Source organism: Bubalus bubalis, chromosome 9 (assembly GCF_019923935.1).
Source record: "Bubalus bubalis isolate 160015118507 breed Murrah chromosome 9, NDDB_SH_1, whole genome shotgun sequence".
In the NCBI taxonomy this organism is placed as follows: Eukaryota; Metazoa; Chordata; class Mammalia; order Artiodactyla; family Bovidae; genus Bubalus; species Bubalus bubalis.
The window spans coordinates 7,636,422-7,662,974 of record NC_059165.1 but is presented as its reverse complement, the minus strand read 5'-3'; the positions used below and the strand labels follow the sequence as shown (position 1 = coordinate 7,662,974).

At 38.9% G+C, this 26,553-nt stretch overlaps 1 long non-coding RNA gene across 3 annotated transcripts in view; it reads left to right on the top strand.

The window, feature by feature from the left end:
• The window catches only part of LOC112586804, a 234,802-nt gene that overhangs the window by 180,066 nt on the left and 28,183 nt on the right, over positions 1-26,553 (top strand). Inside the window, exons 5-6 of one of the 3 annotated variants that reach the window (XR_006641364.1) lie at positions 7,667-7,971; positions 25,972-26,119. The exons of the other annotated variants lie outside the window; for them this stretch is intronic. This is a non-coding gene — a long non-coding RNA (uncharacterized LOC112586804). Of the gene's footprint in view, positions 1-7,666; positions 7,972-25,971; positions 26,120-26,553 lie in introns of those variants that run through there. 3 annotated transcript variants of the gene reach the window in all.

Here is a 26,553-nt window from a genome sequence, read left to right as displayed (position 1 = left end):
CTGCATTAACTTTGTACATACTTGAGAATTATAGGCACAGCTGAGTAAATTACTGGAAGAATAATAAGAAAAATAAGAACAACAGGTGATGATTTGATCAGGATATGAAAATCCTAAGTTATTAATTTATTTATCTATACTTTTCCATTTCACAGTTTTCCTCTTGTTATTGGATACTGTGATCACTCCCTATTGCTCATTTTAATGAATATTTAACAATATGAAATATTTGTTCATTTCAACAAAATTCCCTCTGGTTTCCAAAAAGAATGCAAAAGCCATTTCAGAGCTTAATTAGGGAGACTTGGAACCTCTATGCTAGTTCATTCAATTTTATCACAAGTAAAAAGCATTTTAACTATTCTCTTTGTCTATACAATCATTTGCAACCCAGCAGAAAATTCCATTCCTTCCACAGTAAGCTTAACCAAGCAGGACAGCCAGTTGGAGTGAGGTCATCCTGGAAAGTGTTTTTTAAAGGGCTTTCTAAACCTTTTAAAAATTTAAGTTAGGTTTTAATGAGCATTGCAGGAGAGTTAGATCCCCAGGGGGCAAATCAATTTTGAGTGTTACACTGCCTGTTCCTTTTAGCCTCTGAAGTACCACCTTAACTGACTTCTCCCTGGTTATGTTGAGCCAGATATTCAAGATGAAAGAATGCAAATATACAGCCTGTGAATTTCTGTCTCACCCAGGGGTCACCAAATCCTTCAGCCAGTTTATTTTTTCAAGTGGCAAAAGGTATAGGGCAGATGGAACAAAGTGGTTGGCTGTTTCAGCCACTAAGAGAAGTGTGAGTGGTCAGGCGGGCTGAGGGTTTGGGAGCCTTCTAGGGTGCACTTAGTGACTTTCCCCCATTGGGTTTCCATCAGCTCCTGATGTACAGAAAGTTTAAATTTCAGCCTGGGACTCCGAGGATTTAACCTGACTGCCTACTGGAGGATAAGGAAAACCTGCCCATGAAGTTCAGATCCACGTTTGCTTTTGCTTTTCCCCTCACGGGTGTATTGTTTGGGGGATTTGGGAGTCATCATGCTAGAGATGTAGGCGTCTCCCCTACACAGTTGCACAACTGCTTCTTTTTCATATATTACCTCAATATACTAACACCACGCGTCTTCCTAAAAGGGCATTATGCACCAGAGTGTACTGCTCTGGGCCTATTTACTACATTCTGCTGTCTCCCTGCAGAAAGGAAATTATGTATTAAAGAGTAACTGAGCATATCATTTCCTCTCTCCAGGCTGCCGTGAAGTAAGTCTCCACACTGCTGCTCAGTGTTTTTGCAGCTTACCCCCGTGAAAGAAAAATTTTGAGACTGGATGAGCCACATGTTCTTCATTCCATCCATGAATCAATATTTAGCGCCCTACAAATGCTAAATAGTGCACCCTATTGAGCCCTTGTTCTAGAAGATCATTTTATTGCTGTGTTTACCTCATATCTTTTAAAATTTTTGCTCCAGGGTTTTTTCAATGAGGCCTCCCTGCATGAGTTCTGTCAGTCGTGTCTGACTCTTTGCAACCCCATGGACTGTAGCCTACCAGGCGCCTCCATCCATGGAATGTCCCAGGCAAGAGAGCTGGAGTGGGTTGCCATTTCCTTCTCCAGGGGATCTTCCCAACCCAGGGATTTGAACTCAGGTCTCCCACATTGCAGGCAGACGCTTTACCCTCTGAGCCACCAGGGAAGCCTCTGACCATCAGGCCTCCCTGACCATCCTATTTAAATTTGCAACAAGAACCACACTCCACTCTTCATTCTCCAGCGTTGCTCCGTGTTTTTTTGTTGTTGTTGTTGTTGTTGTTCTCATGACCTTTCTTATCACCCAGCATAGTATATCCTTTTTCTTATTAATGAAATTGTAATTGGTAGGTACAGAGACAAAATATAAATCTATATAAAGTGAGAGCGTATAATACTGTACTCATTTTTCATAGCTGCATTTCACATGATTTCATATTTATACCAAGCCTATGGGTAGCCTAAGTCCCATTTCATTGAAGAGAAAATAGGTTAAATAACTTGTTTCAGATCATGTAGTTTGTAAGAGGTCAGGATGGTAGTTAGACCCTTTACATCTGACTTAATTGTGTATGTTCTTTATACTTTATTTTTTACTTTATTTATGTACAGTTGTGTCCACATCTCTTAAGGTTTCATTTTTTGCCATTTCAGTTACCTGCAGTCAACTGCAGTCTGGAAATATTAAATGGAACATTATAGAAATAAACTATTCATGTTTTTTATTTTATTTTTATTTTATTTATTATTATTATTATTATTTTATTTTTTAACTTTACATAATTGTATTAGTTTTGCCAAATATCAAAATGATTCCGCCACAGGTATATATATGCTCCCCATCCTGAACCCTCCTCCCTCCTCCCTCCCCATACCCTCCCTCTGGGTCGTCCCAGTGCACCAGCCCCAAGCATCCAGTATCGTGCATCGAACCTGGACTGGCAACTTGTTTCATACATGATATTTTAGATGTTTCAATGCCATTCTCCCAAATCTTCCACCCTATCCCTCTCCCACAGAGTCCATAAGACTGTTCTATACATCAGTGTCTCTTTTGCTGTCTTGTACACAGGGTTATTGTTACCATCTTTCTAAATTCCATATATATGTGTTAGTATACTGTATTGGTGTTTTTCTTTCTGGCTTACTTCACTCTGTATAATAGGCTCCAGTTTCATCCACCTCATTAGAACTGATTCAAATGTATTCTTTTTAATGGCTGAGTAATACTCCATTGTGTATATGTACAATTGCTTTCTTATCCATTCATCTGCTGATGGACATCTAGGTTGCTTCCATGTCCTGGCTATTATAAACAGTGCTGCGATGAACACTGGGGTACACGTGTCTCTTTCCCTTCTGGTTTCCTCAGTGTGTATGCCCAGCATTGGGACTGCTGGATCATAAGATGGTTCTATTTCCAGTTTATTAAGGAATCTCCACACTGTTCTCCATAGTGGCTGTACTAGTTTGCATTCCCACCAACAGTGTAAGAGGGTTCCCTTTTCTCCACACCCTCTCCAGCATTTATTGCTTGTAGACTTTTGGATCGCAGCCATTCTGACTGGTGTGAAATCACATGCTATTGCAAATAGTGTGATGAACTCTTAATGCTATCATACTACTTCCTGCCCAGAATCCCCAACCATCAACATCTTCTGCTCCTGATGTCCAACCGCTGACATCATGATAGCTGGATGATTCAGGATGACCTGAAATAGATGTGTAGGCGCAAGGAGACTAGTAGTGGCCTAATGCTACATCACAGTGCCTATGTCACTCAGCTCCCTGCATCTCACCACGTAGGCGTTTTGTCATCTCCTAGTAGGGACGGGGTAGCCTGCTGGGCTGCCGTCTGTGGGGTTGCACAGAGCCGGACACGACTGAAGAGACTTAGCAGCAGCAGCAGCAGTACCACAAGAAACATGAGTGTAGCACAAGATATTTTGAGAGAGAGAAAAAAAAATCACAGTCACATAACTTTTATTACAGTATTGTTATAACTGTTCTATTTTATTAGTAGCTCTTGTTTTCGCTTATTTTGCCTAATTTATAAATTAAGGTTTATCATTGATATATATGTGTTGGAAAAAATGTGCTATATATATATAGGGTTTGGTATTCTCAGAGGTTTCAGGCACCCAGTGGGTATCTTGGATCATATCCCCTGAAGATAAGTGAGAACTACTGTAATCATATTAATGTGATTAAACCTTGAGTTCTGAATGGATTTCTATTGATTAGAAACTTGCTTTTTTCCTATCTGAATTTGCTTTGGATGTTTTAGGTCCACTACAGTAGACTGAATAATCTCCAACTTTGGGTAGCTGGATTTTTCTCAAAAATAGAGTCTAATCACTGGCCAAAATTCAAAGCTGAATTTAAATCTGTTGGCTCCTTAGCATTTATCTGACTTTTATGTCATCTTTAGACTTCTGGTGCTATGTGACACTAAGGATGACTGACATCTTATTCTGATACTTAGATATTTTGTAAACATTTTGTAGCTGCTTCATAAGAAATTGCTTGCAAGTATAAGAAGCCTAAACAACAAAAATCATAGCCAATTTAATGTAATTTTCCCTGGGTGAATTATTTTAAACATCTTTAGAGTGAAGGTATAATTTCTTTTAGATTTTGTGATTGCATCTGTCCTCTGGTTCGGAAGCACCATGAAGAACACATGCTATTTAAAATCTCATCAACAGGGGAAAAAAGATTAAAAGGTTGGGCTTATTCATGTGACTTTTTCAATGCATTCTTCCATCAGACAGGGTAGGTTAGATTATGCTGAGGTAACAACCTGAAAATGTAAGTGGTTTACAACAAAACATTTCTGTCTTTTTTTAAAATATAAATTTATTTATTTTAATTGGAGGTTAATTACTTCACAATATTGTATTGGTTTTGCCGTACATCAACATGAATCCGCCACAGGTATACACTTCTGTCTTATGTAAAACATCCTTCACTGGTCAGCTGCAGTTCTGTTCTAACCTATTTACTCTAGGACACAGATGACTGTCTAGAACATCACCACCCATTGTTTCAGAGAGAGGAAAGAGACTTGGCAACTCACATGCTGGTTCTTAAACCTTTTTGTTTAGAAAGCACACTTCATGGGCCTAAATGAATCACCGTGTTCATGGGAGTTCAACAAAGCAAGGAAACAGGAGTCACATATCACAACCCAAGGGTGGTGGGGAAAGGCTGTATAATAATTTTGAAGGGATATGAAATAATTTTAAACATTAATGAGATCTACTTAAATAATCTTGTAAAATTTGACTCACAGAGTTTTAAAAAATTGTCGCTGTCCCGAAGCAATATGAGAATACTTTCCCTTAGTTTTCACTGTACTTTAAACATAGCTAGTGGGCTTCCCTGGTGGCTCAGATGGTAAAGAATCTGCAACGCAGGAGACCTGGGTTCTATCCCTGGGTTGGGAAGATCCCCTGGAGGAGGGCATGGCAACCCACTCCACTATTCTTGCCTGGAGAATCGCCATGGACAGAGGAGTCTGGTGGGCTGCAGTCCATGGGGTTGAAAGAGTCAGACACGACTGAGTGACTAAGCACAGCACAAACGTAGCTAGTACTCTAAGTGCTATGTACACACTTGTATAACTCTCCAAGATTACCAGTGCTTTCCACTGATGGTCAATTCAGTTAAAAAGCAACATTCCCTACTACATGTTTTGGAAGTGCCTACATTTACATTGATAAATCTTCTGTGTTCTGAAAGTTCTCTTGTTTGAGGAGCCCCACTCCACTTCCCCAGTCTTCACTGTCACCTCACAGGCTTACACACACACGTTTGTTGGCATACTTCTGTCAGAATGGAATAACCCATGTCAGCCATGCTCGCCAAGCTATCGTGCATTCTACATAATGAGAACCCAGCTGGCACAGTGGCTTGATTCCATACACTCTGAACATATGGTTTAGGGAAGGCCAGAGGCACTCTGATCAGGAAACTTGATTCCAATTAGGAGAGATGTATTAGAGTCCATAGTCCTGTGAAGAAAAATACTGTTTTATAAATACAGGCTTCATTAAGCACCTGTCTGCACCATTTACTGAGGTTATTCAAGTTTAAAGTAAGAATAGCAATGAGGGATTATGCTTCAGTTTGAATATCAAAATTTATTTTGACTAAGGTCAAGACTACAAAGTGAAGTAAAATATAAACCTCTTTCATGCACCTCTAACTCCTGGCAGTCTGAAGATTGTCTTTGGTCTCCCTTTGGGTTTCTAAATCACTGAGAGGTTACTATTTTTCCTCTTTGTTCCAAGAAACATTTGGGCAGCATTTGTCCTCTTGCTGGAGGCATTCAAACAGTAAAGGTTACATTCTTATTACAAATTATTATGTACCCCAAGAATGGGCAAGGGGTAGGTAGGAGGGATAGAAACATGCACAGTGCCCTGTGGGCTTCAAGCCTTTCTTAGTCCCAGCACAGAATCAGGTGACTCCTGTGTTACACCTTTAATTCCAGGCATCATTGGCTGCCCTAAGCTTTGGGTACTTTGTTACACAAATGTTTCCCTCAGTGTCAGAGCCAAGTATCAGAGTTTTGTCAACTGCTTCCAAAGGCTTTCCCATGTTAGTCTAAAACTCCCAATATCCTTAAGAGAAAGCTATTCCAAGGGACTACTAGCCAATAATTGTGTGAACACTTTTGAGAAGTAGCAAGCAATAATCTTGGGGTTTGATTCTTCCTCTCCCTGGTTAATGGATTGCTTTATTCATCAGTTTTACCATCTATAGTGCCTTTTAGGCACTACGTTGCTGAACATTATTTCTTCAGGCAACAGCTCCTTAGGAAGCATTTTTTTTTATTAATTTATTTTTTATTGAAGGATGATTGCTTAACAGAGTTTCGATGTTTTCTGTAAAATCAAACATGAATCAGCCATAGGTATGCATATATATATATATATATATATGCATATATATGCATATATATATATATATATTTTATCTCCTAGAATTGCCTGGTAAAGTAAGATTTTGAAAGCAAGCATGAGATCCTTGTATTTTTTCTATAGCCCAATAGTTAAGGTGATTTCCAAGACTGAGTGCCTGAGTGTATATATTGAGTATGGGGGTCAATCACTCCCTCTCTTCAGTGTCTCCCTTTAGAGATTTGAGATCTAGAAATATGAGGTCTTGTGCACAGAACTTGTTGATGGCTCAAGGAGTGGCTCTCAGTTTCCTACATCTTATGAGAACATTCGGAATACTAAGATCATGGCATCCGGTCCCATCACTTCATAGCAAATAGATGGGGAAACAGTGGCTGACTTTATTTTTCTGGGCTCCAAAATCACTGCAGATGTTGACTGCAGCCATGAAATTAAAAGATGCTAACTCCTTGGAAGGAAAGTTATGACCAACCTATGCTGTCTAGACAGCATATTCAAAAACAGAGACATTACTTTGCCAACAAAGGTCCATCTAGTCAAGGCTATGGTTTTTCCAGTGTTCATGTATGGATGTGAGAGTTGGACTATAAAGAAAGCTGAGTGCCGAAGAATTGATACTTTTGAAGTGTGGTGTTGGAGAAGACTCTTGAGAGTCCCTTGGACTGCAAGGAGATCCAACCAGTCCATCCTAAAGGAGACCAGTCCTGGGTGTTCATTGGAAGGGCTGATGTTGAAGCTGAAACTCCAATACTTTGGCCATCTGATGCAAAGAGCTGACTCATTTGAAAAGACCCAGAGGGATGGGATGGGGAGGGAGGTGGGAGGAGGGTTCAGGATGGGGAACACGTGTACACCCGTGGTGGATTCATGTGGATGTATGGCAAAACCAATACAATATTATAATTAGCCTTCAATTAAAATAAATTTATATTTAAAAATAATAATAAAAAAAAAAAGAAAAGACCCTGATACTGGGATAGATTGAGGGCAGGAAAAGAAGGGGACAACAGAAGATGAGATGGCTGGATGGCATCAGTGACTCAATGGACAGGGGTTTGGGTGAATTCCGGGAGTTGGTGATGGACAGGGAGGCCTGGCATGCTGTGGTTCATGGGGTCACAGAGTCGGACATGACTGAGTGACTGAACTGAACTATGAGAAGACAAATCATATGTCCTAAAGACTATCCAGGGATTCTCTATTTATCCTTCCAGATCCATCAATCTCCTCCTTGTTCCACAACCTGAGAAGTTGTCATTTTGGACTATATGAGTGGGTACCCTTGACCTCTGGCTTCCGATTTGGCCAAGCATGTCACTGGCAGGACATTTGAGGGAGAAGGTGATTGAGACAGGGACACTGAACCCCACAGCGCACTCCAGCGTTCCTTTACAGTGGCTGCTCTCTCAGTCCTAAAGCGTGCATGACTTTTCACGTGGGCCAGCGCTGGTATTATGCATCACGTCCTCTCTTCTTGATTTACTTTAACACTGTCCACAGTTTGCAAATAGACCCTTAGGTAAGTGTGCCTCCCTTACTCCTTTTGTTATAGTATCTTTCCTTCTGTGACTTTGACAGATACAAGGGCATTTTGTAGTCATATGATTGCAGTTGAGAATAACTGATTCAACCCATATGCGTCTTTACCAAGTATGATGCATTCCCAAAATGCTTTCTACACTCTGTGGATGCAACGGATACTGTTTGTGTCTCATCAACTTTTGTTCTAGAATCTGTTCTTAGTTTCTTGAGATAAGACATCTCCCTTCCCTTACTGCACAGTCTTCAGTTTTGATAATGTACGTTCCTAGATTTGGAATCCGGCAGTGTATGGGCACTAATCTTCCACGACACTGAGCAGATGTCACTATTTGTTTCCAAGAGAGCTGGGGGAAAGGATTAGAATGTGAAAAGGGTCAGCTGGTTCTCTGATTTTGTAACGCTGAGCCAAACTTCTAGCATCTCTAGATTTTAATTTCCAGTTAAATGAAGTAAGAAAGCTGGGTCCAGTGAGTACTTGTTTCTGTGAATGCAGTTTTATTCCTTTATTAAGCCTTGTCAATATGCCTGGTACTCAGAAGACTGATCTTGGTGTGTTAAAAACCCAGAGCAACTTGATGGAGAATCATACTAGGAAGTATCATTTTTACCCCTAAATTATGTTCCTTGATTTTTACATTTCCTCACTTGGGATCCATTCTTTTTTTTGCAAAGTTCATGGATAGTCTCTAGGCAAGGTGTATAGTCCCTTGATTTTATGTTGGAAGACTGGCTGGGTCCATGTACGTTTCTCTGGGGTGAATGTCCATATCTGATACCGGATGCATAATTTTTTCCTTTCCAGCAAAAAAAAATTAAAGATTACTGTCCTATTCCTTTTCCTCACGCCTGTTTCTTGAAGACATGGGGGTGCTAAAGTTCCAGGCTGCCAAATATATAATTAATACATGACCTACTGCCTTCATACATGCATTTATCAGGTACCATGAGCCATCTTCTTTTCACAGGTTTTCATATTTCTTTAAAGTATTCAGATGTATTTTCAGATCAACCTTTGACTTGTAGAAATGATAAAGAGGCTTTTTGTCTATGTGACTTTCTTTTTAACTATAAACAGCAGGCATATTCAAGGATTCTTTTAGGATAAAGAGAAGAAAGAAGAAGGTTGCTCTCACAGAAAGAATCAGATTAGGAGTCTTTCAGATTCAATGTCTAGGTTGTTTTCTGGGTGTTTTTCCTTCTCTGAAGCACTAACTTGTCTGATGGAATTCTCATTGAAGTTTCTGTCTCTATCACACTGTTCTATCAAGCCTTTAGTTTCCCTTTCATTGATTTTTTTCCCCTCCTGTTTCTCCTTATAAAAGATGTCGGGTCACATCTATAGGATAGTAAGTGGGGGTAATACTTTAGTATTTTCATACAGGATCAAATTCTAGAGGAGGCAGAAAATAAATTTGCCTATGGGTGATGTTTGTGTTTCCAAAATATATCCCTCCCTCCAATACATTTCAGTCTGGTTTCCATCCTCAACATTTACCCAAACCACTTCCGTTAACTTAATCAATTATTGTGTATCTGTCTCTCTACCTGCCTATCTCTCTTTTATCTATCTAATCTAATTTTCTGTCATCTATCTCTATCAACTCATAAAGCATTTTGAGACAGTGTTCTAAGTGCTTTACAAGAATTACCTAATACTTCTTAAGAATTACCTTATTTTGTTCTAAAAACCCATGATTCTTAAAATCAATTTATACTCTTAAAATTATCAAAGATATCAAAGAGCATGTGTTTACATAGGCTTATTATGTTGACATTTTTCATATTCTAAAATAAAATTGTGGCTACTTGAAATATTTATTTAGTAGTTAGTTTGATAATAATAAAGCCATTATAAGGAATGTGACAAATTTTTTATGAAAATAAAAATATTTTCCAACACAAAAGCAATGTAATGAAAAAAGTGGCACTCTTTGATATTTTTCAATTTTTAAAAAAATAACTGATTTAACAAAAGACAGCTAGACTCTCATATCTTCTTTTGCATTCAATCTGTTGTGATACGATATTTTGCCAGAAACATATAAAGAAATTCCAGCCTCATTTAGATATCTAGTTAGGAATAGAGAACTGTTTGTTATTTCAATGTTGAATTCAAAATCATGTCAATACATTTTTCAGTCTGTTGCATTTGAACACTGGAGTGTTTTAAACCTCAAATGGATATTTTTGCTTATGTGGAATTTTGGAACATTATACATTAGACATTTGGTTCACTGAGATACACAGGTGTTGGCAGTATTTACACATTTCATTATATAATATGGAAGATCAAAATACATTAAAATGAATATTTTTACTGATTCATCCATAACATTCTTTTACGAAATTGACTTTTTTTTCTCTTTTACCTGAAAATCGACTATGGAGAAGAATACAATGGCGATAATATATTTTAGTGCTGCTTTCTTGGCTTTGCAGGTCAAATCATTCAAAAAGGCAAATAATGTCTGAGCATTATTATGAAAGTAGTTTTGATCTCATGAATCTCCTGAAAGGGTCTCCAGAATCTCCTTGTGTCCACAAGTATGCTTTGATAAAACAGCTGTTCAAAACAACTGTACTGCAGATGAGAAAACCGAGGCAAGGAGAGTGTAGGTGGCTTCCTCTGGGGTACAGAGCGAGCAAATGAACGAGGTGGGATTCTCACTGGGGGGATCTGCTGAAGCCCTGCTCTTCAACTCCACTTTAATAAATCGAGCATCTTTTCCGGCTGTCACTGTATTTTATCAGTGTCGTTTGTCATCACTGCCGTTGCCTCTCTCAGCTGCTTTCTTACCTCAGCTTTCGCAGTGTCAGCCTCTCCTCATTGTCCTATACTACGTAGGCGGTTCTTTTACTGCCTTCTTTGCAGTTACTTTCTCCTGTAACTACATCCTCAAGCTGAAGTACCCTCAGGTTTCCTCTTTCCTCTTGTCTGTTGCCCAGTTTAAACTCCCTCTAGGCAGTATCCATGGGCCTGCCTTCATTACACTGATATGCAAATGCCTCAAAGCTTTACATCTCCAGCTCTCATTTCTCACCAGTAAAACACTTTTATTTTTAACTCATTTTGCATGATGTCTTCCTTCAAATATATTCTAAATGCTATAGGACCATAAGTAGAACTTGGCACCCTTTTCCCACTCATGACCTCAGCCTAAAGCTGCTTATTTTCTATATCCTACTGAATAAAGTTCTTACCATCTATCCAGTTGTAAGACAGGAGCCTAAGACTTACTGTTACTTTTTTCCTGTCTCATGCCACCACCCCTTTAATACTCCCATCCTCGAGTTTGCTCCTGTGTCTTGTATGGTGACTGCAATATTCCCTCTCTTAAACATTTTCAGCAGTGGGGACAAAGTATCATACACATTCAGATCTGTTTCCTTTCTGCTTAAAAATTCAGGGTCTCTTCACTGCCTTTCTGATAAAGCCTAATACTTTAGGGTAGCCTATGAACAGAATGACTATAGGCCTCCTGTCACTCAGTAACTGGTAAGTCATCTACGCCTAATATTATTAGTAAAAACCCATTTCACTCTGAAAAGTGCCTTGGTTTGCATGAGGAGTGTATATCATCACCATGCCTATGAGTGTTCTGCATACTTGGATCTCTGATTTCATCATGTACAAAACTCTTCCTCACTCTAAACTTCAACAGAAGGCTTTCTTTAAGTTCTTGAACTACAAGCATTTTAATCCACTTACCTCCTAGTGTTTCTTCAGATTTCATTTCAGTCTTCACATTTTTGGGGAGACTTCCAGATTTTACCTGATTCAGTCCCATGGCACCATCAGCATTCTCTTTATAACTCTTGTTTCATTCGCAGTGAATAGTTCTGTGCTGAATTTCCATATCGTGTTTTAGACTATAAACTGCAAAGGCACTGAGTGTGCCCTCTAAGCACACTGTTGTGTCCTCAATATCTTTCAATATTTGAACAAAATGGGCATTCAGTAAAACTATTTTGAAGAAGCAATCAATGCCTGAGATAGTAATTCATAGATTTTTACTAACATCTGTGGAAAAAATCAATATTTCACTATTTTTGAACACTCTTTAAAATGCAAATATGAATAGCTTTAAGCGTTGTTATGCTCTCCTTTTTCTGAGTTTGTTCATCAGAGAACTTTTCATCTTTTATAGGAAGAGCGGAGGCGATGAAACGAGTGGGGTCACAGAAAAGATAACTCAAGAATAGTGGAGTGGCAGGAGCTAAGAGTGTGCATATGAGTGTATGTGTGTATTTGTATGTGCGTGTAGAGTTTGTTGGTGGGATGAAACTATTGGGAGGTGATTATTTTTCTCTGTTTAACTGCTGCGTGGCAACCTTGGGGGACAAAACCTCACAACAAATCTATGAGCCCTGCCATGCAGGATCACCCAAGACGGGCGGGTCATGTTGGAAAATTCTGACAAAACGTGGTCCACTGGAAAAGGGAATGGCAAACCATTTCAGTATCTTTGTGTTGAGAACCACATGAACAGTATGAAAAGGCAAAAAGATAAGACACCGGAAAATAAACCCCCTCAGGTTGGTAGGTGTACAATATGCTATTGGGAAAGAGTGGAGAAATAATTCCCGAAAGAATGAAAAGGCTGGGCCAAAGTGGAAACAATGCCCAGTTGTGGACGTGCCTGGTGGTGAAAGTAAAGTCCGATTCTATGCAGAACAATATGGCATAGGAACCTGGAATGTTCGGTCCATGAATCAAGGTAAATTGGTCAAACAGGAAATGGCAAGAAACATTTTAGAAATCAGTGAACTAAAATGGATGGGAATGGGAGAATTTAATTCAGATGATCATAACATTTACTACTGTGGGCAAGAATTCCTTAGAAGAAATGGAGTAGCAAGAGTCCAAAATGCAGTACTTGGGTGCAATCTCAAAAGCAACAGAATGATCTCACTTCATTTCCAAGGCGAGCCATTCAATATCACAGTTATCCAAGTCTGTGCTCCAACCTCTAATGCTGAAGAAGCTGAAGTTGAATGGGTTCATGAAGACCTACAAGACCTTCTAAAACTAACACCAAAGAAGATATTCTTTTCATCATAGGGGATTGGGATGTAAAAGTAGGAAATCAAGAGATACCTGGAGTAACAGGTAAGTTTGGCCCTGGAAATGAAGCAGGGCAAAGGCTCACAGAGTTTTGCCAAGATAATGCACTGGTTATAGCAAACACTGTCTTCCAACAACACAGGAGATGACTCTACACATGGACATCACCAGATGGTAAGTACCAAAATCAGCTTCATTATATTCTTTGCAACTGAGGATGGAGAAGCTCTATACAGTAGGCAAAAACAAGACCTGGAGCTGACTGTAACTCAGATCATCAGCACCTTATTGCAAAATTCAGGCTTAAATTGAAGAAAGTTGGGAAAACCACTAGACCATTCAAGTATGACCCAAATCAAATACCTTATAATTATACAGTGAAAGTGACAAATAGATTCAAAGGATTAGATCTGTTAGACAGGATTCTTGAAGAACTACAGATGAAGGTTTGTAACAGCATACAGGAGTTCATGACCAAAACCATCCCAAAGAGAAATGCAAGAAGGCAAAATGATTGTCTGGGAGGCCTTGCAAATAGCTGAGAAAAGACTAGAACCAAAAGGCAAAGAAGTAGATGCAGATAACCATGTAATTTTACCCTTTACCATTCAATTCAGTTCAGTTCAGTCTCTCACTTGTGTCCAACTCTTTGCAACCCCATGGACTGCAGCATGCCAGGCCTCCCTGTCCATCAGCAACTCCCGGAGTTTACTCAAACTCATGTCCATTGAGTCAGTGATGCCATCCAACCATCTCATCCTCTGTCATCCCCTTCTCCTCCCACCTGCAATCTTTCCCAGCATCAGGGTCTTTTCCAGTGAGTCAGCTCTTCACATCAGGTGGCCAAAATACTGGAGTTTCAGCTTCAACATCAGTCCTTTCAATGAATATTCAGGACTGATTTCCTTTAGGATGGATGAGTTGGATCTCCTTGCAGTCCAAGGGACTCTTAAGAGTCTTCTCCAACACCACAGGTCAAAAGCATCAATTCTTCAGTGCTCAGCTTTCTTCACAGTCCAACTCTCACATCCATACATGACCACTGAAAAAACTATAGCCTTGACTAGATGGACCTTTGTTGGCAAAGTAATGTCTCTGCTTTTTAATACGCTGTCTAGGTTGGTCATAACTTTTCTTCCAAGGAGTAAGTGTCTTTTAATTTCATGGCTGCAGTCACCATCTGCAGTGATTTTTGAGCCCAAGAAACTAAAGTCTGTCACTGTTTCCACTGTTTCCCCATCTATTTGCCATGAAGTGATGGGACTATTAGAGTAAAATATCTTGATTGAGGCAAGCCAGTGGACCTTCCTTTTTTTAAAAAAAAAAGTTTTCCTGCACTCTGTATAATAGGCTCCAGTTTCATCCACCTCATTAGAACTGATTCAAATGTATTCTTTTAATGGCTGAGTAATACTCCATTGTGTATATGTACCACAGCTTTCTTATCCATTCATTTGCTGATGGACATCTAGGTGCACTGGGACGACCCAGAGGGATGGTATGGGGAGGGAAGAGGGAGGAGGGTTCAGGATGGGGAACATGTGTATACCTGTGGAGGATTCATGTTGATATATGGCAAAACCAATACAATATTGTAAAGTTAAATAATAAAATAAAATTTAAAAAAAAAAGAAAAAAAATTTTCCTTGGTGAGAGAGTTCATTTTTGGCTCACTGGACCCTCTGGCACCATGGCATTTATTGCAGTTCACTGAAGGAGAGGCAAGGGAAAATAGTGCAGTTGTGTGCCAAGAGGGTAGTCAGAGAGGTTACTGTGTGTAGATTTGTTTAATGAGCACATGGAGGACACTGCCTCTGTCCCCGAGTTATCAGAATTTTCCAGAAGCTGAATGCTGGTTTAATACTGTGAGTCACAAGTAGTTTGAAAATGACCTCTGTTATAAATGCCTTCAAGAAGTCTTCTTCAAACAGGGCCACTCTGGGAGCCTGCTCAATTTGGTAAATGTGCCCACATATTTTACCCAATGTTTGCTAGTGGATTGAAAAGTGTAAACCCTGATACTAATGGCAGGGACTTTATTTTTAGCTAAAATTATGAAAACACCTAGTGATCTCTGTTCTACTGCTGAGTAGGAATCATCACGTTGCATTGCTGACTTTCAAAGTGGCACATGACTCCTGTAATTGAATGAGCCCAGGCTCCTCCTAAGCCACTCTGCTTCTACCTTGAAGACAAATGATGTAATAACTACATGTCAAAACATCTGAGACTATGTTAAAGGTCTATGCTACTGACTATAGTTAGCCCCAAGGTGTGGTATGTAATCTAGTCCCTTAGAAGGTATCAAACACAGTTGAAATAATTTTTTGTGTTGTGCATTTTCTGTGGTTTAGTGATAGTTTTTGGTTAGCAGTTTGTAGAAATCTTCTCAATGTCTAGGGCTCAGTTATCAAGATGATGACTAAAAGTGAAGAACTGACGCTTTTGAACTGTGGAGTTGGAGAAGACTCTTGAGAGTCCCTTGGACTGCAAGGAGATCCAACCAGTCCATTCTAAAGGAGATCAGCCCTGGAATTTCTCTGGAAGGAATGATGCGAAAGCTGAAACTCTAGTACTTTGGCCACCTCATGCAAAGAGTTGACTCATTGGAAAAGACTCTGATGCTGGGAGGGATTGGGGGCAGGAGGAGAAGGGGACGACAGAGGATGAGATGGCTGGATGGCATCACTGACTCGATGGACGTGAGTTTGAGTGAACTCCGGGAGTTGGTGATGGGCAGGGAGGCCTGGTATGCTGCAGTCCATGGGGTTGCAAAGAGTTGGACACGACTGAGCGACTGAACTGAACTGAACTGTGCAATTTAAGTAAAATGTTAAACTTTGCGTTACTTTGCCTTACTTGTTGGGTTTCCCTGTAACTCAGCTGGTAAAGAATCTGCCTGCAATGCAGGAGACTCCGGTTTGATCCCTGGGTTGAGAAGATCCCCTGGAGAAGGGATGGGCTACCCACTCCATTATTCTGGCCTGAAGAATTCCATGGGGTCACAAAGAGTAGGACATGACTGAATGACTTTCACTTGCCTTACTTGTTATTTTTGCTTTATAAACAAAGCAAAATTTATTTATTATTAATTTATTTGTTTTTATAAATTATACATTCATAAAATTTATACAATTATAAATTTCATTTATTATAAATATATTTATTATTTATTTATTTTCAGAAATAAATCTATCTTCTAGAATTAAGACTAAGAAATAAATAAGATAATGTACATGTAAAAACTCAAAAATCTGATCATTTTGAAACTTTTTGCTTAGATTTTATAAATGTTATATTTTCCACTTAGACTATAAATTGTATGCCACCTCTGAACATTTTTTGAAGTAGATAATTCATGTTTAAGTTTCACTTTTATTCTATACATTGGTCCATGTATTCTAGAATAAATGTTCTATTAATATTTCTTTAATAAGCATTTATTAAACACTATTAATGTTGAGAATCATAATTAAATCATACATCTTTTCCAGTCAATATCATTAAATAAACATTTTGACTTTCCTTTATTATAGAATGTGACATGCTAATTATCATTATTTCTTTAGGTCTCTCCTCCTATCAAGTATAAAGACATTTTTTGGAATAATATTGTGATTTATTTAAATTTGTGTCTACCAAACAGGAACAATTTCTGGTCTATGGCCAGAACTCAGTAACAGCTTGTTAGATGGGTAAATATCTATAAAATGCACATGATCGTTAAGTGCGCAAACTTACCAAAGAGGGACTTGACCACTGAAGACCCAGATTCAGACAGGTAACCCCGAGACAAATGTGTCAGCAAAGAGGCTGCTGACATGCTGCGGAATCAGTAGACTTGATTCACTGCCTCTTGCTTCATGGTGTGTGTGTGTGTGTGTGTGTGTGTGTGAGAGAGAGAGAGAGAGAGAGAGAGAGAGAAAAGGGGACTGTCATCACTCTAGGGCAGGAAAAATGGAGTCTGATCAAGCCATATGATTTACGAAATTCAAGATAGACTTAATTTGAGAAACATCATCCTAAAAGTTCATCAATTCATTCAACAAGTATATATTGAGTGCTTGCTATATGCACTATTTTTAAATCATGAGAAAACAGCAGTGGACAAACAGAGCCCTACTCAGAGTCCACATTTTAGTTAATAAAAAATAAAAAAATATTTGGAGGATAAAGAGAGTTCTTGTTAGAGAGACAGTAGAAAGTTCTTCTCCTTGTAAATCCAATATTTTAAATCATGTCTGAAAAAGATATGGCTAAAGAAGAGTTCCAGGGTTTCCACCCAGTTCTTTCACTACTCAGGAGATCTCTCTGGAAAGAAACTATTCCCCTTGGTTTACTTAACCCCCACATGCTACAACTTAAGCTAGTTTCCTCAAAGTCTGTGTCCATAATGGGAATGAAGATAAAGAAAGGATAAGCACTAGGATGAAATAAAAGTCAGGAGAGGCATTTTTAACAGGAAAGAAAGTGTGAAAATGAAAGCCGTAGTCACTCAGTTGTGTCGGACTCTGCGACCCCATGGACTGTAGCCCACCAGGCTTCTCTGTCCATGGGATTCTCCATGCAAGAATACTGGAGTGGGTTGCCATTCCCTTCTTCAAGGGGTCTTCCTGACCCAGGGACTCCCACATTGCAGACAGATTCTTTACCATCTGAAAAATGAACAAGAAACTGTATTGAGGTTTATTTCTAGAGCAAGGGGAAATGAAAAAAGATGTTTGGGAAAACACCATCCCTACTTGGCTAAGATCCCAGATAATTATATTTAGACCTAGATATTAATTTTCACAATCTCTCATATTTATTTTACTCAGTTTGGTAAACAGATATTCTTTAATCTATTTTTATTATTTGTTTCTCTTTAAACTTAAACATATAATCTTCTTTACTATTTAAGGGTAGATTTCATTGACTATCTTATTTTTCTTCTGATATGTAAGTCCCCAAATAGACCATGGTCATCTATTTTGCAGAAAATTGTATTTCTTACTCTGTCTTATTTGTGCTTCTTAGAAATAATCTTTCTGTTTTAGACATTAGACGTAGTATATTTTATAGTAAAGGAGCATTGAGATGTCATTGGCAGCTTTCTTGAAATTATCTCTTTATGAAACTCTGTCTTGACATATAATTGAAGAAAAGACACTTGCCCATATCAAAACTTGGGCACGAATGGAGAATGCAGGAGGGGTTCATCTTCGCCAGGTGACGTGACCAGTATACAATGCCTGTCTCAGTAACGTAGCTTTGGTGATTGATCACTCTGGTTTCTGTATCATTCAACATCATTCAAAAAATATTTTCTTGTGCTGTTTAATTTTATTTATTTGATTTCCTAGTTTTTTTCTTTTGTTTCAAATGCATTTTAATGAATTTCCGCCTTCTCAAAATGTCCTTCTAAAACAAGGTAAACATTCACTATGACCTTTTCTGTTTCTCATGATACTTCCAGTTCACCTGTTGGTTTCCATGTACAATGGGTTCAATTAAAATTTCCTGCTTCTGCCTACACACCCAGTCTTCTCTCTGCATAGTCTAGTTTTATGAGGACAACAACTTTTTCTGTAGGTAAAATCATCAATTCACTGAAAGCGTGCAATTTATTAGTCTCCAGTCTGTGTGAATTTAGGCACTGAGGTATTCTTAATCTCAAATCCAGCTGATTAAGCCTGAGGATTTAATAGTTAATACAAGTTACACATTTGCACAGCCATCCCTAATGTTAATAAAGGTGTACATTTTACATAACATTTGCATTGCTCTTCTTGTCAATCAGCTTTAGCTATTCTTAGTCTGATGAGGCTAGACAGGTGGTTGGGGTATGTACACAGTCATAAGGGTATAGGAAAAGCATTTAAGCATATTTGGTCACATAGATGTGTAGAAAGATAAAGAGGAATGCAGAGAGAGAGAGGCAAGTGTGGTTTCCTTCGTGACCGTAAACTTACTGAACGTCAATCTTTCACTTTAAAACTATTGAGGGCTGTGAGTCCAACTCTTCATTTTCTTCATAGACTTGCATGTTTTAACGAGAGTATTTTTACTAACTGTGGTTCTACTTTGCCCTTTTAAAAAGCTACCTTCCTATGTAGTTACTGTCTTCCTTTTCCAATGATAGCGCCCAAGAAAACAGTTTAAACCGTAACCTCTAAAACCACTCATGCAGATCTCACCTATAAAATGGAGTGTGTATCCTCACCACAGTACATTCACATTGGCATTGGAAAAGTAAAACCTTAATTTTTAGAGTTATGGAGTTGAAAGGCTACCACCACAAAAATGTGCATGATGACATTTACACAGCCTCAGTGACATGACACTTCAGAATGGGAGCTCCAAGTCTCCTGACTGTGGCCCACCTGCAAGTCATTATAGACCATCATACATTTCTCAAGTATTTATAGAGCTTGACCAACCTGTCAGAGAATAATAACAGCATTTTATACTTCTGGTGTGCCCTACATCTCAATGTTCCTTACTAACATGAATAAATTCCTGTATCACTTCTGTGCGATATTGGATAAATATTATGACATCAAGTTTTACAGATGGGGAAGTTAGAAAATGAAGCACAGATGTTACATAATTTTCTCCAATCCCGAGTCAATCTGTAGCACTTTTCTACAGGCTGCATAAATAATACCAAGGATCAAAACTGATGTCCAGGGAAGTAGAGATGGTGGCGGGAAGTGGGGCTCATTTAAGCCAATTGAATGTGGAAAAGCCACAGTGGGAGAAGTTAAACTAAGAAGGTGATTAAAAAAAAAAAAGAGGTATTAAGTCACTATGATTTATTTATAGCTTCTAGCCTAGTGACTTCCCAAATGAATTTCCAGTTAGAGAATTAGGATTCTCTTCTCCTCTAAGGTATTTCTGCAAGAAAAAGAATGAGAACAGACACTAGGAAGAAAATTGCATTAGACTCCTAATGAGGCATTATTGTTCAGTTGGTCTGGACTGATAATGAATTTCCTTAGATGGACTAAGGAAATAATTGATCGAGAACTCATATTTGTGATATCTTTAGCACTAGAACTCTCATCTTTGTTCTTTTCTGTCCCCTTAATCTTTATCCACATCTACTCATGGTTACATACTTCCTCTCTTTGCACAAAATATATTGTATATGTAATGTATTTATACATATCTACATTATTCAATATATATTGAGTACAAATTGGATGTATTCTTCTACATATAGAAACTGTTTTTTTGTTTTGTTTTGTTGTGGGTCATTGTTTTTTGTTTTTTAGACACCACTTTTATGTTCTTAATAGTTTGATTTTCTCAGGATCTCAGATTAAATCAAAGTTTCTTGTCCATGCAGATTCCACAGGATTAAAAGAATCATTTGAATAGTTATGTCTTTAATATCCATCTCCCACTGTAAACTCCTTAAGAATAGCAACCATCTGTCAGGTTTCCACCCTTTCTTCTACCTTTGGCACATACCAGAGGGTCTGACATATAGTAGGTGCCCATTAAAAATTTCATGAAAGAGTGATTGAATAAGTGAAAGAAGGAAGCAATGAAATGTTGCATTTGAATGGATCTTGATCAGAGTCTAAGGAAACCCCCAAGACTGGAGCCATGACTGGTTTGTGAAATTCCCTGCAATTTCAAAAGCTTACTAAGGCTCCCAGAAGGATAGGGTGTAATGTGCCAGTGGACCACATAAGACACTTGTGGAAAGTAACTTTAGGATAAGAGTTAAAGGGATTAGCTTTTTTACCTGTGGAGAACGTAGGCTTGGAGTGAATAGTCTAAGCAGTTTGAGGGAACCACTTGAGAGCAAGCTCTAAAATTAAGTTAAAGAAGTCTGTCATCATTGTAAAAAATAAATTAGATGGGCATTTTAATTACCCAATTTTCTAGTAAGCAAAGGATTAAGTGGGGATAGTTATTGCACACCAAAGAATGTAGGTGCACTGAATTGTGAAGATGGCATTTGGTTCTATTAAAACACTACAAATATTTTCTTGATTACTCTACAATATCATGGATACTTTTTCAGTTACTTTGTTTTTAGGCAGTGGAGATTCACTGGCAGTCAGGATCCCAGTCCTCCTCGAGGCTATATACAATCACATAGAACCAGACATTACAAACATAAACATATAAATATGGTCATTTATATCATGGTAAGTGTTACAAAGAAAATAGCATAGTGTTTTAGGGATTAGAGAGTGACTAGAGTAAAGGTGGGGGTGGATGGCTTTTTTCAATGGCACCCCACTCCAGTACTCTTGCCTGGAGAATCCCATAGACGGAGGAGCCTGGAAGGCTACAGTCCATGGGGTCGCTAAGAGTCGGACATGACTGAGCGACTTCACTTTCATTTTTCACTTTTCACTTTCATGCATTGGAGAAGGAAATGGCAACCCGCTCCAGTGTTCTTGCCTGGAGAATCCTAGGGACAGAGGAGCCTGGTGGGCTGCCGTCTATGGGGTTGCATAGAGTCAGACATGACTGACGCGACTTAGCAGCAGCAGCAGCAGCAGCAGCAGCAGCAGGGTAAAGGTAGAGGTGGGTGGCTTTTTCAATCCAGTTGCCTGAAACAGTTTCTATAAGTACATCAAAGATGAATGTGAAAGGATAAAAAAGGAGTTATATATGTTAAGAACTGAAGGAGGAACTCCCTGGGATGGAGGGTAGGGTGGAGACTCTCAGCCATAAAGGCAAAGGCCCTGAGGTGGGAAAGAGATTGGCAGAGCATATGTGAAGAAGGCAATGGGAGCTCAGTGTCATTGTGAACATAGTTGGGAGAAGGAACTGCTACAGAGGAGTTTGGAGGTACAGGCAGCAGGCCTTGCTACTCAAGGCATGGCTCATGGAAGAACAGTGACTTTACATGGTTTAATTTACTTTTATAAAGATTCACTCTGGGAGAAATTTTATTTGTATGAAGACCATAGCAGAGGGTGAGTTTCTGGCAGAAGTCTGGGTGACATTGTAGTGATTAGGAGTAGGCAGATGGAGTTAGAGGTGAGGATACAAAGAAGTGAGTATCAGTAGAATTAGGGGAGTACTGGTGGGCTGTTTGGCTAAGAAAATGTTTAAAGAAAGAAATGTCCCATAGACACTTGGCGTGAGCAATGGATAGATGGTAGTATCATCTGCTAAGATGGGAAAAGACTAGAAGAGAAACTGATTTGGACGTTACAACCACAGATTTGAAGTTGGACATACAAAAATATCAAATTGGTCTTTTTAAGTCAGGATTTCCTAATAGATAACTGTCCTGGAGATATATCCTATTTAAAGCCAGTGGACTATGTGAAAATATCTAGAGGTGAAAAGAGAGGAATGTACCAGACTTAGGCCCTGAAACACCCTAGCATTTAAAGATTCTGTAACTCATAGTTACTCAAACTATGCTCCGTAGACCTATAGCATCAGCATCATTTAGAATCTTACTAGAATTGTTCAATTGCCAGATTTACTGATTTATCATTTGAATTTCTATAAGAAGTTCTATTGTACAAGATTATATTATAGTAAACAAAGAAGACAGAAGTGGTGTAATGATTGAAATAGAACATTTGTAGCATGTGTTATCAGAAATATCAAAAGAGGTAAGTGCTTTAGGCAGGAAGGTTTGGTCAAACCTATGGAATGCCCTGGTAGGTCAGATAAAGTAAGGACAGAAAATCATTCTTTGAATTTTATCACAAGTTATTTTCTGGCAAAATCTGTTCTACATTTATCCACATTATTATTAATAATCTCCATCAGCATAAAACATACTCTATTGGCTTCCTTTAAGTCATTTTTAAAAATCTCACACCCATGTCTCCTACTAACTCATTATTTTTGTTCTTTTTTATTGGAAAACTTATCAAAATAACTGATACAATTAATATGATTTGTGTCTTCATTTCTTATTTCCTCTTCAATCAATTCCAGTGAGGTTTCTGTCTTTATTGTACCAATTATGGAAAGTAGAATTACTTAACAGCTGGACTGGTACAGTTAAATGCTTTTATCTAGGAATTCCTAGGTATTTTATTTAAATATAAAAATATTTTATTTTAAAATACTTAAATAGGTACTGCTAGATAGGCCAATTTTATGTTCATTAGGGGAATAAGTTCCATTTCCACAGACCAGTCATATCTGGTATTAAATGGAGCGTCCATGTACAGAAGCATATAAAAATGAGTTGGAACAAAAACCTCCATGGTGAAGTGGATAAAATTAATACTGCGCCAAGGGATCTGTCAAGATAAATAAAAAGAGGAAGGTGAAGATGTTGACAGCTATATCTATCTGGGCCATGTGTTGATGGAGCATTTAGCAGAAGGAAAAAGCTAGAGTGTGTAAAAAATAGTCTTCATCATTAGGTGAAAAGCTGCCCCCCAAAAAAAAGAGGAAAGAAAAACTTCAGAGAGCCATGTAATTCTGCCATTCTGTCTCCAGCTGTACAAGTGCCACATGTCTGAAAGATACAACTAAATGCTGGTTGAGAACTCTAGTGAAAGGATATAATCTTTAAGTAACTCAAAGTGCAATGGAACAGAAAAGGCACTCAGCGCTACTGACCTATTAAACAAGGGCTGAGTTACAATCAGAATATGGCAGTTATGGTTACAGGATAGGTGATGAATAATTCAATTGAGTTTAAATCCTTTCTTCAGGTTACAGAGCTAGGTACTATTCTGGCTACCGAGATTTTTAAATCTGTGGGATCAAATTTAATGGCAGGGAAAAAAAGTGAAAGTGAAGTCGCTCAGTCGTGTCCAACTCTTTGCAACCCCATGGACTGTAGTCTACCAGGCTCCTCCATCCATGGGCTTTTCCAGGCAAGAATACTGGAGTGGGTTGCCATTTCCTTCTCCAGGGGGGGTCTTCCCAACCCAGGGATTGAACCCAGGTCTCCTGCCTTGCAGGAAGATGCTTTACCATCTGAGCCACCAGGGAAGCCCATGGCAAGGAAAATGTCTTTTTATCAAAACATTACTAGAGACAGCAGCAAATACAGTTTCCCAAAGGCAAGTGCAGGTCGAGTCGTGTGTGTGTGTTGGGCATGAGCTGGTTAGGGAAATGATCATAATGAGGAATCATAAGGAATAATCATAATGAGTCATGGGGCTGAGGAGACATTTCCATGAATCAGAAATATGCAATTTCATGCACCTCCAAAACCAGTCATAAGACATGCTATGTAGGCACACACAAAATAGAGGTTGAGTGCATATCTGAATGAGCTAAAAGTTAGGAAAGTTTAAGAAAGGCTCCAAAATATGGAAGTGGAGAGGAGAAATGTTAGTAGGGCACCAATGTAGCCATTCATAGGGGTTACTCTGGAGAAGAGCAGATGATCCATTTTAACAGGGACATTCAGTGTGCACGCACAGGGATGTTGAGTGCATGGTTGTGAGCCTTGCGATGGCCTGACAAGCTCTTCTAGAGGAGCCATGTGCCCTGGTGGATGGTGTGCTCATCTAAAGGAAGGGACATTTTTCTTCTTGCAAAGGCAGTCATGTCCTCTGCCTGAACTTTTACCTTCAGGCTTTTATCTTCCCAGAGATGGTATCTTTTTTTTAATTTGAACAAACGTGCCCTGTAGGCTCGGGTGCTCTTATATAAGAAGATAGTGTGGGATTGGTCTGGCAAGAGAAGTTAAGGCCATATAGCAGAGGATCCTGAATGTTTCTAGAAGGGATGTTCTTAATTCAGGAGGCTAATCACAATTAGTATGTGACTAATCACAAGTGTTTTTCAGCAGAGATGGGGCCATGTTTGGAGCTTTAAATCAGACCTTAGCATGAGTAGGATGGGAAAAAAATGGGAGTGGTAAGACCAGAGGAGTAGATCACAGAGCTTTATTTAATATTAGAAGACAATGTATTTCATGAAGTAGACAACATAGATTACGGTAAGTATGTGATACATGAAAGTGAAAATGAAAGTGACCGTTGCTCAGTCGTGTCCGATTCTTTGAGACCCCATGGACTATACAGTCCATGGAATTCTCCAGGCCAGAATACTGGAGTGGGTAGTCTTTCCCTTTCTCCAGGGGATCTTCCCAACCCAGGGATCAAACCCAGGTCACCCACATAGCAGGCAGATTCTTTGCCAAATGAGCCACAAGGGAAGCCCAAGAATACTGGAGTGGGTAGTCTATCCCTTCTGCAGTGGATCTTTCTGACCCAGGAATCAACCCGGGGTCTCCTGCATTGCAGGCGGGTTCTTTACCAGCTGGGCTATTGGTGAAGCTCCTGTGATGTATGAGTTTGGTGAAATAAGAAAGTACATCTGCATTAGTAAGCAGGAAATCAATGTCTATGACTAATAGAAAAAATCAATACACTAATATATATCTTCTCTTCATGTTTTTGGAATCTAATTATTTTTAAGTTAAATGTTCCCATATTGATGGCAAGATAAGAGCGTCTTTTAATCACACTCAGTTCCTAATTTTCACTGTTATTTTACTCTTTCAGTTTTGCATGAGAAAATCAACTCCATCAAAATTGTATGTTGGGAATTCTCATAAGAATTAGATCTAAATAAATAGACATTAACCTTTAAATCTTACATATAAACATTAGAAAAATTTATGAATATGTTGCTCTTGATTCATAGACTGGAGTGCCTTTAGTCGTTAGTCTACCACGTTGTCAATGGAAACATACGATTGAAGGAGACATGCATTGAGACATGTAAGTCACTACATTTTATGTTGTTAGTCCAGGTGAGGACCACAACGGTAGGCCCTCTGTATTCCAGTAGGGTGCAGACTATGGGAAGGCTGTATCTTCTCCTGACTTCCTCGTTTCAGGCTTACTTGGGGTTTTCTACATCCCTCACAAGTTCTCTGTTCTTCCAATAGCAAACTTCTCTGCTGACCTTCATCTTATGGACTGTGGTAACCGTTTCCCTCTCTTGATCCTGTGGACTTTCTAGGACAGATAACAACCCTGCTTTTACTAGCCTAGGAGAAGGGGACAACAGAGGATGAGATGGCTGGATGGCATCACTGACTCGATGGATGTGAGTCTCAGTGAACTCCGGGAGTTGGTGATGGACAGGGAGGCCTGGCATGCTGCGATTCATGGGGTCGCAAAGAGTCGAACACGGCTGAGGGACTGATCTGATCTGATCTGATCTGTTATGTCACTATTACTTATGGTGTTCTGAAATTTTGTAAATATTCTCTGTATTAAACTCTTTTCAAAGTATCCTCATGTGAAAATGACATCTGTTTCCTTTTGGGGACACTAACTTAGGAAACAACTCTAAAGCTGGAGGTTGTAACAGTGTGTGCAGTATGGAGTGGAGGGTACACCCAGATATTGCCTGGAGGACAATATCAAATATTAATGTTGGGAACACAAAGTTAGGTGAAGGAATGGTTCCTTGGAGAACAAAAGTTGGAGATTAGAGAAAATAAGCTGATCTAAAGTTCTAGGAACATATCAGAAAATAAAAATTAAAATATCAGGGCAAAACATAAAGTAAAAGAGACGTGGCATCGAAAAACGGGAT